This window comes from Magnolia sinica, chromosome 19, assembly GCF_029962835.1.
Source record: "Magnolia sinica isolate HGM2019 chromosome 19, MsV1, whole genome shotgun sequence".
Taxonomy (NCBI): Eukaryota; Viridiplantae; Streptophyta; class Magnoliopsida; order Magnoliales; family Magnoliaceae; genus Magnolia; species Magnolia sinica.
This window is the reverse complement of record NC_080591.1, coordinates 2,743,882-2,759,113: the sequence shown is the minus strand read 5'-3', so window position 1 is coordinate 2,759,113 and position 15,232 is coordinate 2,743,882.

The window sequence follows — 15,232 nt, the reverse complement described above, 5'->3', positions numbered from 1 at the left end:
TGAGGCACCACATCTCAAGGTGGGGTCCACACTTTCTCATTACACCTCATAATCATAAGGAAAATAGTGGAAATCATGATCCAAAATCTATGCCAAACATTGAACATGACAGTCCATGCAACAGTTCATATTTTTTTGGACAGCAATACATGGCTGGACATATTAGCCTACATCTCAATAATCTCAGCAATAAAAAGGGTGTGTGGCCTTCCTTAGTGGGCCCCACATATGTCCAGATCATGGACTAAGACTAGGACACTTGCATGCATTGATTAAGGTGTCCAAGGATCATGGAGTTGGGTGGTAGGGGTGTCCCACCTTGCTGGATTTTTTTTTAAAAAAATTTTGGGACATCCTAGGCCCACCAAGTGGGCCACACACACACACATCATCATCCATACATTAGAGAAAAGAGAAGAAGAAAAAGACAATCCGGCCATGGGGTAAGGCCCCGCTACTAATGGGCCCTCCCAAGAATCAATCTCAATCATACAACTATGTTAATTAAACATGCAACACTAAACTAATGCATGCATGATTTATGACTAGAATGGGTGGTTGGGATGCCCTTGAAATGAAGTGGATGATACAATACATAATGATGGGGTCCATGGAGAATGACCCCATCATGTATCATGATATGCATGTAGGATATGCCAAAGGGCTACATCTATGGGGTCAAAATGGGATCCCCACCATGGATTGGTGGGTCCCATATGATCCACAAAAGAAGAAATAAGAAGATTTAAAGGTAGAAAATCAAATCAGCAAGATCATAGTTACCCACTTGCAATCTCACTCCCAAACTTCTACTCCATGAAGCTCTTGGAGCAAGGAATGGATTTCAATGGTGGAGATCTAGTTCTAATGGAGGGATTGAGAGTATGATGAGGGTTAGGGGGCTGGAGAAGAGAAAAAAATGGACGTTGGAGAGGGAAGAGTTGCTAGCTATGGGAAGAAAATGAGAGGGAAGGAAAGATAAGGAAAGAGAGAAAAGCCATCATGAGTTTGTAAGAAAGTAATGATGCCTATGGGAGGAGATTACTATGTAGTACGTTTTAGACTAGGCTTGGGTAGTGAGTTGAGGGGGTAGTGTTATTCCATAGAATTGTGTAGTGTGTGTGTGGTGTGCATGAAAAATTGTGCCATGGAAGTGGTCCACATGCATTTGCACAAAAGTGGGCCACATGATCAAGGGTCATACTATGTAATGCTCATAAATTTATATCCATAAGTTGGATGGATGCACAAGACACATTGTCGGAATCGCAACGACGAAGTGGACAATATGGTATAGGTTTCGGCTCGATCTGAGTCGGGTCTCCATGACCGGACTTAAGGATGACCACAAACACTATCCGAGGGTCACAGGTCGCCGGGTTTCGATCGGTAGGACCTCGAGACCAAGATGAAAAAGATGCATACTCACACACACACATGCACACATACGAATTTGGGTCGGGTCTCACACGTAAAAGTTTTGGAGCAAGCTGATATTTGTGTTTTCCCTTTGTCAAAGTCTATGTAACCTCATGAACAGGTTAGATGACAATAACCATCACGACGGGACCTAAGAAGGTTTCAACTGTGAGTGTCTTATTATTACTGTTTCTTGTGGTGTGGTCCACTTGATCCTTAGATCTGCCTCATCCTTCGATTATTGTATATAATGATTGAGGATATTTATTTTTCTATTTTTGAGGCATGAAATTAGTTAGCAACCGATGGTTCAGATTTTCCAACATTTAGAAATTTTGAGGCAAGTGACTGCTGTAATCATTATAACGCGCAAGTAGTAATTACCTTCCTCTTGTATAAAGATGATGAGATTGAGTATTTCTATTTTAGTATACAATGACAAATGTCCTTAAATTGATCGGACTATATTATGTTGGGAATGCGGCTTTTTATATTTTCAAGTTTCGAAGTATACATATGCATGGAGAAGATACTATAACAACTTCATCAAGTTTCGAAAACTATCAACATGTAGACGTATACACTGACAACATCAAGTTTTTGATAGATTTTGCATACGATATTTTTTAAAGCATATGTATTAAAGTACTAATTTTTAAAAAATCAAATTAATGTTTGCGAATAGTTGAATTTTTTTAAAGTAACTTGAATAAGTGAATATATTGGCCAAGTACCCCGAGAGAGTCTACTCCATCCACTGTGGTCATGTGAGCTAGACTAAACATAGCAAAGCTTAAATAATTGAGTGTTAGTTTGGTGGTTACTTGGTACTTAAATACTAGTGAAAAGACAACGATGTTCTAACTGGTCTCACACATTTAATTCTTATGATCATAGTTTATTATTTTGATTATTATGAAACGAGTTAGATAGATAATCTATATTGTTCCCATTTCATAATATGATTGGGTGAGAGATGTTGGATATGGACTAGTGAAACTCAATTGTAGGTAACCACTAGTAGGTGGGTCTCACAAAAGTTTTTCTTTAAATTATTCTTTCTACTTTATTTTTTAATCAATTTTAAATTTTAAATTCAATAAGGATGCAATTTAAAGGAGTGAGAGATTGGATGAGATGGGATAACCTTTACCTCATTCGAATTCTTTCTTATCTCCCATCCCTCCCTTTATAAAAGGCGGAGGGATTCCCTCATTTAATATATCATAGAAACTAATGTTCGTAGTTTTTGCCTATTTAAGCCATTAATCATAATTCGAGGTCTATCTCAACCATAAAATAAGATGGATGTAAACATACGATCTCAACTCTCGTAAAGGTTAGGCGGACCTCTGGACTCAAATTATCCATCTTTGGTATTGTGTGAAAGTTTCAAGATTTCTTTAGTAGCATTGTACGAGGGTTCCAAGCTTGCGTAGACCGTTAGATCACATGAGCGTGTACATCCAAACCGACTTTCACTTAAATATTATGCCCCTAACTTCTCTCCCTTACTCATTGGCACTATAATTCCAGGGCCAAGGCCAAATGAGATTACAACACGTGCAAGTAACAAAGGTCCACCAACTTTTTCAATCAAAGCTACATGCAAATTTCACACAATCCATTGCTCTAAGAACCCATGTGTTCATTTACCCATTTATTTATTTCACATACTAAAAACTTGTGGTGCACCACTTCTTAATTAAAAAAAACCCACAGAAGCGCATCTTACACCTATTAGTGTAGGCCTAGATACTACTCTTTCTTTCTTTCTCCAGCTTTCTTTTTGACTTACCAGGGGGACAGCCAAACCCTAGTCATGAGATGATTCCTTTATTATTTATAGGTTTGAGTCAATACAGAAAAGAGCATGGAATGTTGTCCCTTACCAACAATATTAAAAAACCCATCTCTCTCACATTCTAAGCTGATTACACTTGCATTTGTTCCCTCTCTTTCCCATTGAAAAAGAATACTTTCTTTAATGACTAAGTGAGAGAATCCAAATGTCTTTGACCCCATTATTATGCTTTCCAATGCTGTGAGACTTGAAAGTGCACTTCATTATTTATAGGAGTTGCGGGAATCCTGCTCCAGGACATGCATAGTATAGTTAGGATTGATCCGGACCATTGATTTCTTGGGTCCGACTAAACATAGGCTATATTGTGAAAAACTTCTCAATGGGATGATCATGGCCTCTAGGTTGAAAAGTGAAGTCAACCGTTGGTACACATTTAACTGAAAAGCATCCCATGATCTACGGTGAGGATCTTCCAATCAGGGAGATTTTCTGGATCATCGACCATGGGCTGTACTTGTACAGAAAACCATGTATAATTGCATATCCCGGGATCGAGGATTGAATTATTTTTATTATTTATATGCGGGAAGTATATTAGAGCTTTGCCAAGCCCACACACGTGTAAAATAATGATAATGTACACACGCCACCACATGTGCTGACCTGGCACATTGATGCAAGATCTAATCCATTTATTAGAGATGTAACACTATTAAGATGCTTTTTACCTTCAATTAGGATGGTCCAATTATCAGATGGGACATAATTTACAAAATAAATTGGATGAAGTTTCTTTAACCGTTCAAATGTTTCTGACGTTGTACTGATGAGTTGGCCAGGTTTATTTTTGGGAGAGAACATAGACGTGGTGAAGACCACCTGATGGATGGCTAGGATTTTGCACTTATCATCCAAGCTAGCACATGAAGTGGCGTGTGCTTTAGTATTATTGCAGATGCGTGTAGGTTTAGCAAACCACGGCATAACCACAAGATTTTCGAAGGTTGAGGTATTATACTATCCTCGACCATAGGATCATGCAGGTGGGGTTTTTGGGCAATCCAAACTGTTCATCTAGTGGGTCAAACAGCAGATGGACCCAGCTCCCAAAGATATCTTCAATGGAACAATCTTAGCCCTACGATTCTTGGCCTTCATATAGATGATTAAAAGGCAAAAATTCAGAAACAATCCTCACTGAACTGAAATCTGCTGACTATCAAATGGTTAGGATCAGATCAGGGAAAAATCTATGTATGGCCAATCTATAGTGGGTCCCATCAGATCAACACATCTGATCACTAAGCCATGGGCCCCACTTGTACAAGTCGAAAAGTCCAAGGATATATGCATCTCCTTGGTGGAGGAAGAGAATGGGACACAACAATCAAGCTCTAGGGATAACAATAATAATAATATCTCATATCTTGTTCTGCTTTAGAAGACAATTGCAAAACAAAAGAGAAAGTCTTCATAAATAAATAAATAAATAAATAAAAGAGGAGCATATATAGGTGGAAAGTGCACACCTGTGTGTTTGTTGGTCACACACGTGCACACTGGGTCACATGCACATAATCACGTTGAATATTAATGAAATTTTGTTCTTCAAAGAATACCCACTACTTTTTACTGAGTGCTTGAGTGCACTAAGTGCATTGGAACCTTTCCATACACCTAGTTGCATTTGGACATGTGGTGGCATGCTGGTATTGATTGGACCGTCCATTTGGTCTAACCCACTTTCCATAGATCACTTTTAAGGAAAAAATATCATGCAATCAGGTGATTCTAGCCACCTGTATGGTGGCCTTTCCTTTTCATGTAGTCGTCTAACCCAAGTGATTTTTTTAAACCAAACGCAATCTAAGGTAGCTAGGGCCGCTAACTGGACGGTTGAGACTGATGAGTGGACCTACTTTTATAAATGGTCTTGCCCATCAACTTTTGCATGTTACTGATTGAATTGGTTAAAATAAATAAATCAAGAGATGTGATTCTCTCATGGTGGACTGTGAAGATTGGAGCTGAGCCAAATGTATGTTCCTGATTGATGAAGTGGGATGCCATGTGTATGAAATTGGGTGCATGAATGTTGGTCATGGGACCCATGTGGTAAGCTTTACTAGAGCGCCCAGGACCATGAGAGTTTAAAATTAGCTTACACGTTTTGGGTGAGTCTAAAATTAATTTAAATATTTAAGTTAGACTCCAAATTCAACAACTAAGAGATTAGCCATAATTAGAAGTAAGATTTTTGCCTTAATATTGAGCAAGATTTTATGCCAAGATTATAAGAGGATCTTGTTGGTTAAACTATACATAGAACGAGATGCCAAGCATTGCAATATAAGTTTTCTAAAACAATCTCTCTTAGTGTTTTTTCTAGCGTATGGGGTATGGTGACTTTTGCATTACTATTAACAAGGGTCGGCTAATATTTATTCGTCATTGTGTAGGGACTTAACCATTTTTCAATAGAACGTATACGTTAAAAAGTTTGTTCGGATCATTACGACAAAAGTAATATAATGCGATGCCCACTTCAAACTCGCTTCCGCAACATTAGTGTTGATCAGATCAGACACCGCAACATCATTACCGACAAAGGAGAAGGCTTCTCTCTCTCTCTCTCTCTCTCTCTCTCTTACATTCCAATGGCTGGTACTTCCTCAAATAGAAATTTGTGATAAACATTGACCCCATCTCATTTTCCTACTTGTTTTATTGTCTTTTTAAGAATGTTGGACTCTTGATCTTACTTCTCAATAAGCTGTTGCATTAAAACAAGGAATATTGCATTATCGCTAAATTTATTGTTGCAAGTGAATTTATTTTGCTAATTTAACTTTTGCTTCAGTTGGTAAAATTAAATAAATATTAAATGTATGTCATGATATCTTTTTATTTATTAAAACAACCCTGATACCACTTGTTGAAAATTTACACTTCAAAAAGAAAAGTAAAAGAAATACAAGCATTACAAGTTATGGTGTTGTGCCATCTTTTCAACAAGCATACTACCTTTGTAGGACAACTAGACTAGAAAAATTGTACACCGCAATGATCAATCATTGTTTTCCTTAAGGATAATTACTTCGAATCCATAAAGTTTCTCTGAACTCCTCAGAAAGGCTTCTCGAATTCTCGAGGAAAAAGTAAGAAAATAGAAATAGTATTTATGAAAATTCGTAAATTGATTGATCATTGACTAATGTGTCTCCTTATATCATTAAATAAAGAAAAAATAAACCAAAATTCGTAATTATCAAAAATAACAAAATTCTAACTCTAATAAGAATCCTAATTCTAATAAAACTCTTCTAAAACCTAATTTCTAAAAATAAAAATTCTAAATAAACTTTTGCTAGAAGAGTCCTAGCATAACTACAAATTAATTTTAAAATATTGATAGGTTGTGCACCTCATAACGATACCTGGATCAAAAGTTATGATCAATTTATAATCCACCTTCTTTTGGCTCAACTATGCTAGGAGTGGCACGTTCTACATAAAAAACCAAGCCATTTTAGAACCAATGTGAAAAATGACAAGCTAACTCAACATCCAATGTAGTCCATCTAAGAAGGTTATTATTATTATTTCACAATAGCTATATCCTATGTCAGTAGTTTCGTGAAAAAGACGAAAAGTTGCTACTAAAATTCTAAGTAATTGGCCAATTCTCTAAAATAATATTCGAAGAACCAACATAAAAAAATATACTATGATATCATTTGTTGAATTATTCAACTATAAAAATCTACAGAACCTACACATAGACGTGTCGTAAATAAAGATGAAAGCGGCGGTGGGTAATATACAATATAAAATTAAAAAAAGGTGTAAATTCTCTTGAGTGGTCCACTCCTTCATCTAATACTTACCTTTCTAATAATCTTACTTTCTCATCTTGATGATTTTCAAACAAGGTTCTACAATAACTTATTCAAGTTAAATTCAAATTACTGAAATTTGTTAACCGTTAAATAGAAATCTATTAGAAAGAAACTTTCCTTATTTGAGTAATTTTCGGTGGTGGGATCGATCTTAGTCAACGATGGCTCTCGATGCCCTTAGAACCGTTCTTTTCATTGCTCATTAAGAAATCATAGTCAATCTTATGGCCATAAAGTCAAGACACTTGCCACCCATCTCATTGGTTCCTTACTGTTTTGTAGCCCTAATAATAAGCTGTGGGTCGCCTTCAATCTAAAATTCTTTCAAACCCCACTACAGCTGCTGTTTTTTACACACAAAGCAAGTAACCAATCAGTTGGCCAGAGTCCTATGCTTTTTTTAAATGGTAGCGACTCAATCCGGACCGTCCACAGAGCTGGCCCGATTGTGGATAGAGAATAACCCGGAAATCACAGTGATCTTATGATAGTAACCATCAGATTTCGCATGTTTGATTTGGACCGTTCACAATTTTACTTTTAGACCACCATTTGATAGCGACTGATTAAATGGTTAAGATTGCTTGATTAGTACTTTTTTTAAAGCTATGCTGCACCCATAATGTGCCCTGTGTTGATTTCAACGGACTGGATTGGAGTTCATGTGTGCCACATGTAAAGAGGATGAAGCATTATCATTCCCAAAATGACTTTTTTCAATCATACAGCCCATGATTATACTTAAATCATTTTAGTAGGGAAATGAAAGTGGGCTAAACTCCAAAATTCAATGTTTAAGAGAGCCTTATCTGTAAGGGCCTGTTTGGACGGCAGACTGGATGGGATTAGATTGTATTGGAAGGGATTGGAAGGAGCAATCCCGGGATTGGCCAGGCGTGCCAAATAAGCACGTTGAACTTATGCCTGAATTGGAGTAATCCCATGGGATTGCCAGCAATCCACTGACATCACCATCATTACCTTGAAATCCACCCAATCCCTCCTAATCCCATCTATTTTGCTGGGACATGTTTGGGTGGACGGATTGGAAGGGATTGGCTGAGCGTAATCCCGGAATTGGCCAGGCGGGCCAAACATACTCGGTGGTAGATTCTCTGGATATAGCAATCCACTGACGCAGCCATCATTACCTGCCATCCACCCTAATACAATCTAATCCCATGGGAAGGGCCCGTCCAAACACACCCTAATTAATGCCAGCAAAAAGTACAAAACGCCCGTCATTTTGATGTTTGCATGCCTAGAAGGTCCTTGAGAATTAGAGCCTTACACGAACCGAGTTAGGTCAGTTAGCTTGCTCGACTCAACTCGAAAAAGCTTGAACTGACTCGGTTCAAAACCGATTTTGAGCCAAGTCGAGCTGATTTTTTGAGTTCGAGCTTGCCCGAGCTCAACACGACTCGGACAAACCCCAACTTGAATCGAACTCAGATGAAACTAGTTCGGTGACTCAATTATTTTGATATTGATGTTGCTTACCGAGTGTTTGATGTAATGACTCAATCGATTATGTGGCGAGGAATGCATGGATATACAACAAATACCCTTGTATCTTGATTTTGATGTTACCTACCGAGTGTTTGATGAAATATTCATAAATTATTGCTATTGTTTTACATATCATGAAAAATTGAAGGTGCACTTCATGTGTTTGAGAAAATGCCGACTTGATCTTAGGTTGAATTAGACCGAGCTGCTGAACAAATCGAGCTGAGCTGGCCACTTAGACTCCAGGACCGAGCCGAGTTTGAGCTTGGGTTAACTAGTGGCCAAGCCGAGTCGGGCTGTGCTAATCTTGACTCAGTTAGACTCATTTACAGATCGAGAATTGCCCGCAATATCCTGGCGTGGTGTATCTGCAGAGTCAATGTAGTCCCTCCATTTTTTGTTTTGTTCGATTGGCCACTTTTGATTATGGACCTCCATGGTAGGGCCTGCCTGATGAACGATCTGGATCTTATCCATCCGGATCAACTTACATTTTTCTAATCAAAGACCAACTGATAGACGGGAGCTTAATTAGCCCTTGATCATCTGTATCCATGTTGACACTATACACATGGCATGCATCTATCACAATCAAACCGTCTAAATCGTGGCCCTCAGTATTGATTAAACACATACGTAAATTTTAGTGGATTGAAGAATCTTAACCTCTTAGATGAGGATATTTGTTTGTTGAACCTGGACCATTGATTATTTCTCGTTTGAACTGTCCATGTTCTTAGCCACTAATCTGACGGTTAAGATGGCATTTAGCGTAACTTGTGAGTTTTGAGCATGTAGAACAGCTGTGCACCTGCTGGAGAATCACAGCCATACAATCAAGGACATTCAAAGTGGACAGTGATCATGGGTGGGCCCACTTAGCCCCACATAGGAATTCACCCGCTCAGCTGGATCAAAGCTCTCTGACTCACTACAAAATTTTCTTGCCTTCTTAAATTCTTAAATAGGACCTGATTGGACACACATGATCATGGTGGTCCATTGAATGGAAGGAGGCCAACGTGGATTGCACCTGACCTAAGATAAGGCCTGGCAATGGACAAGGCCCAGGCCTGGATTCTAAACTGGTCAGGCCGGTTTTCGTGTCTAGACCTCAAAATTTCGATTTGGCTAGGCCAGCCCCAGCCCATTGCAAGTATTACCCAAGTCTAACCTAAATGGGATAATCATAATCACAGCCATACAAATTAAGATTTTTACCAAAAGGTGCTTTTTCAGGGAATGAAATGACCGAATCACCTTCTACTCTCTTTGTTTTTTTTCTTCTTCTTTTTTTCTTTTTAAATCATTGGAATAGTGAATTGTGGTTCCACGTGATTTGTGTGTTACATCCAAGCCGTTCAACAGGTATACCTGACCATGATGATTAGATAAACTAAAAATCAAGGGGATCCAACATTAGGTGGGCCACACGTGAATTTTTAGTTTTTTGGATGGTGTAAATTTTTTTTTATGATTGTGTCCCACCAATGATTGGATCACTCTGATTTATCTGATCATCATAAAAACAACATGTAGACCCCACAACCCTGAACTCCATTAGAAGAATAAGTGCATGAGCACATTTTGGTCATTTCAACCCCTTGGAACCATGTTATGATAATATCAAAAGGTTCAGGCTCTTTTTGGTAAAACCATGATTTATGAGGAATTCAGCAGAGCATGCAAAATGGACAGTTGTGATCATCAACAATGGAGATGATGATGGTGATCTATGATCCACTATAGACTCCTCTAATCCAACCGTCCTGAATGATTATAGGTGGGCCCTGTGAGAGGGGATGGTAAGGATTCTCATCTGATCCTATTATTTCTCATTGGTAATTATCAAACAGTCGATCTCGAGGAATCCTATTGCTGATGGTACTGGCTAGCATGGAATGGACAGGAAATATTTACGACATCAGGGCCGTTCATCAAGTGGGCCCCAGTCCACTCGACACGATTAGCGGGATCAATCAACAGGTGGGCTTTACATGCATGAGAGTAAAGAACGATTAAGAGAAAAAACCAACGGTTCACATTCAATTGCATGTGCGGCCAACTAGCATGCAGTATATGTGGGCATCCAAGCCGCTCATAAGGTGGGGCTCATGCTTTGGTGAATAAACGATTCACATTATTTGTCCGGCGCGACTTACTTTTGCCTTTGTCCGCGCTCAGGATCTAGTGGCTGCCAGTGGGGCCTACAGGCAGTGGTCCAATCGGAACCATCCATCTTGTACAGTATGCTATATGGGCCATGTAAGAAAATTACATTGGACGGATGGTTTTAATCATCGCTATCTGTTGATGAATTTACAACTATGAAAGAAAAATTTTAATGGATCGCATTCAACTCTAAAATTCAAAGGCTAGGATCATCAATGAATTGTGATTATATGGGCAATGGAATATTTATATGGACGGTCCAAATTGTAGGACCATCTGAGCATGTGAGCCCCACTGTGTGGGGACACAGGCTGGATCCTGAGTCAGGAAAGGGGTTCCCCTCATCTAGAGCTTTGCCTATCCGATCAACGGTTTGGATCATGGATCCATGGACCCAAATGCAAGGAATCTTGTGCATAGTAGAGCTGGGCTGTCAAATCACGGGATAACATGAATCGGCACCGAGTCGCCCTGACTCAGGTGAGTTGCGACTTGACTCAGGATAACTCGCCGAATCTTTTACCCATGGGAATTGCTTTTCTGGTGGGGATTGTAGCCGTTGGATATAGGGTCATATTTCAATAATCTAAACCATTGACATAATGGCCATACTAAAAAATGAAAAGTGTATATATATATATATATATATATATATATATATATATATATATAAATATATATATATATATATATATATTCAATTGTACAGAATCGGTCAATGTAGATAGATAGTCTATATGCAAAGGTTAAAAAGATTAAATGATAAGTTAAAATATCAAAATCTTCCAAATTGCTAACTCTTTTTATTTATTTATTTATTTATTTTTAATTCTTTTATTTTTGAGCCCCAGCTGGCCCATCTTAAACATGGTTTGGTGATTTAAACACAACCTAAGATCTAACAGTTGCAGTCTCTTATAGAAAAAGTATAGAACAGGTGAATTTAAGACGTGGCATCATTTTATTGGCCCGTAAATGTTTGACAGATAAAGGTTAAATACGCAATTGACCTGACAATCTTTTAAAAGTTGGTGGGGCCCACTTTAACAAATGTATGCAGACCAATGAAATGGCACCATGTCAAGCCTCCCGGAGAAATCTACAAGTTAAATCATATGGTATCAAATCCACACATTTAAATACCACTTATTGGAAGGGGAGTCCGTCGCAACTAAGGATCCAGCGTGTGTTGCCGGCAGATGGGGTCCACATGCCGACTAGGATCCATCCATGTTGTAGACACTAATGTACACACCACCTTCAGAAACCTAAGCTGTAGGGCTGTCCATGGTACCCGATGGACCTGACTTAATTTTAATGGATTAGGGTTCCTTGTCGAACCTATTAAGAGAATTGGGTCCAGTTAGGTTCAGGTCTCACCATTTGGGCCCCGGTTGGACGGGTCCACCCACTTGGATCCTACTAAAATTTTGTAAGGTTGGGCTAGATCAGTTTTAATAGTAGATTATGTGTTAAACATATACTAATTAGTCTAGTAATAAAGCATGGTTTGGTAGGTCACATGTACGTGAAGACTGTTTACATACAGTGCAGGTGTTAAAGTGGCACATGTGTGTAAGCTAATCCATTCATCAGGTGGGACCATGATGTAAATGCCCGTAGTTGTCTTGAACCCAATTCAAAATCTCAATGCAAAGAACGGATGGGTACATCAACCAGACAGAATCTGGGTCCATTTCTTTAAGAACTAGACCTCGATCCCATAAGGTTAGGCCGTGTAGGGTTACTATAAGACCCAAACCTTTGATAACCCTATTTTGTTGAATGGATGATTGCAACCACTGATGCAGGCAACATCTAAGCCATGCCAGTATCCACCATTGATCCTAATGTGGACAGTGATTGAACCTTCCAAGGGCCAAGATTTTATTGTGTTGCTTGAGAGTCATTATTTTTTACCCTAGAGGTTAGTGCCCACTATCAATTTTGGGCACTACCGACTCTACCTCGGATAAGAAACATCTAAGAGTAGATTTGACTGTTTAGATTGTTTCTTCATTTTGGCTTGCTTGATTTTATTAAACGCTAAGAGTTGAAATAATGTAAAATTAGTCTTGTTTGAAAGCTTATTGAGTTACTTTCCTAATGAGTCTAAAAATGTATGAACTTACACTGCATAAACAAGAAGTGACTAGTAAAGCAAACAGCTATCAGAAGGCTATGTAAATATGGAAAGACCTATTAAATATTTGATAAGAGTACTCCTAAAATTAAGCTGATCACATTTTATAGTTAACAATCATATTTATTAGTGATCTTGATCTATAATATATCAGTACGACTAAAATGAATTAATTACTGTTGGCTAAAATGAGATTAATTGATTTTTATGTGTTTTATCTATAGAGGAGAAGATGTGGTGCTTTTGAAGGGAGAGAGTGATTGGGGGAGGATAGGAATGCCCGTACGGAGAAAGGGGGCTACTGTGTAAGAAGGAAGAACAGAAAAGGAGGCAGATCTATCATTCGATTGCTCTCTTGATGATGTGAGGAAGATTTTCAAAAGGTTTGAAGTGATTTCAAATGTCTTCATCCCTATATTTTCAAGCTTTGCTTTTCTTAGGTTCTCTATGCTATTGACTCAAATGCAACAATGGGGGTGTTGGATGGGAAAAGGATAGATGGGATAATTGTCTCGATTAAGGAAGCTTGAAGAGCACCATCCCAAATGAAGGGCTTTATGAGGAAGGAGGTATAATTAAGAGGGCTACAGTGGTGATTGGTCTCGGGTACCATTATTGAGGGAGGTGGTGATGGGTCCCGGAATCAGGAAATGTCTAGATAACCTAAATTGTCAACTTCGTTGGAATAGTACAGAGATGAGGGATTGATCTCAGTAATGAGGGAGGTCTCAAATAGAGGATTGAGAGAGCTAGAGTTGTCTATGGTGAGTAAAGGGGAGGATGTGTCCAACTTGGAAGCATCCAGGGTTGAATTAGCTTGATTATCCTCGACTAGTTCCTAATTACCTTCAAATTAGGAATGGAAATGATTGCCTGTTGGAGTTGCAACAAGTCCTAACACGACTTGTCCAATGTGGAAGCAACCTCGGATGGCATCACACAAGGAAAAGAAAATTTTAAGTAACCACAGAGAATATATTAATTTTATGTAGAAAAATCATTACGGAAAAAAATCCCGGCACCAAGCAACAAATAATCTACTATGAATAGGAAGTTGCAATAGATGGAATAACTTACATATGAAAAATCTATCTTTTTCCTCAAAACCGTTGGCTCATAAGCTCTCCGTGTTTTGTTATCTCTCAGAGTAATCCTAATAATGTATTAACATGATTTATATATAACCCATGTATAGAGTTAGAAACAAAACGCACACTTACAAATTTTACTTAGTCACACTTTCGGTCGACCGACACATCAACTAAGTCTATCAGTCAAACCAAAATAGATCTCAATCTACCGAGAACATCACTGCACTTCTTATCACCAAACGTAGAAAGGTGTTTTTGGTAATAGAGTGGATGCTCGTGGCATCATTCAAAAGAAAAAACTTTAATACTCTAGTAGAGTATGATGGATGATACATGGGCACTCAAAAATTACTTAGCGCATATATGACATGGAAGTAATTCAAATTAAACTATACAAATTATGGGTAATACTTTAGATGTATCATGAACCAAAAATGATACTTATTTAGTTAATATTATGGGAATCTCAGGTGGGTAAACATTTATTAGAAGGTTAAAAGAAAAAATAAAATAAAATCCGGTGATCATATTTCAAGTGTCTATAAATAAGAGTTTAAGATCGTTTAATTAATCTAATTTTGGGGCTTTAACTTAGCGATCAAACTACAACTCAAACTCCTAGAATCGCATGACTTACTATAAATAGTAAACTTACTATTTATTACGGTCGTGATGTCTACTAGTGCACAGGTTTTCGGCCAAAAATAGTAAGTGTCCTATTTGGCTTCACTAAACCGTTCTCCTAATTATTCTAAAGCTCTTTTCACGTTGAGCGCAACTCCTAAAGCCCGACGGATGAAGAGTTATAATCAAACTAAAACTTACTATTTATAGTAAAAACGAAATTAAAACAAGGAAACAACCGTCAATCCAAGGGTTTTTCGCAACCCGACGTAGCAGGTTGGTTGGCTAAAGTAGCTCGTTCTACCCCAAAATCATATATTTTACGTCGGATAACTCATTCCGGATTGCAAGATACGCCCGATTTAAGGTTCGATGGTCCGGATCACTTCTGTCGTCGACCGGACCTTAATTCAAATTAAACTATACAAATTATGGGTAATACTTTAGATGTATCATGAACCAAAAATGATACTTATTTAGTTAATATTATGGGAATCTCAGGTGGGTAAACATTTATTAGAAGGTTAAAAGAAAAAATAAAATAAAATCCGGTGATCATATTTCAAGT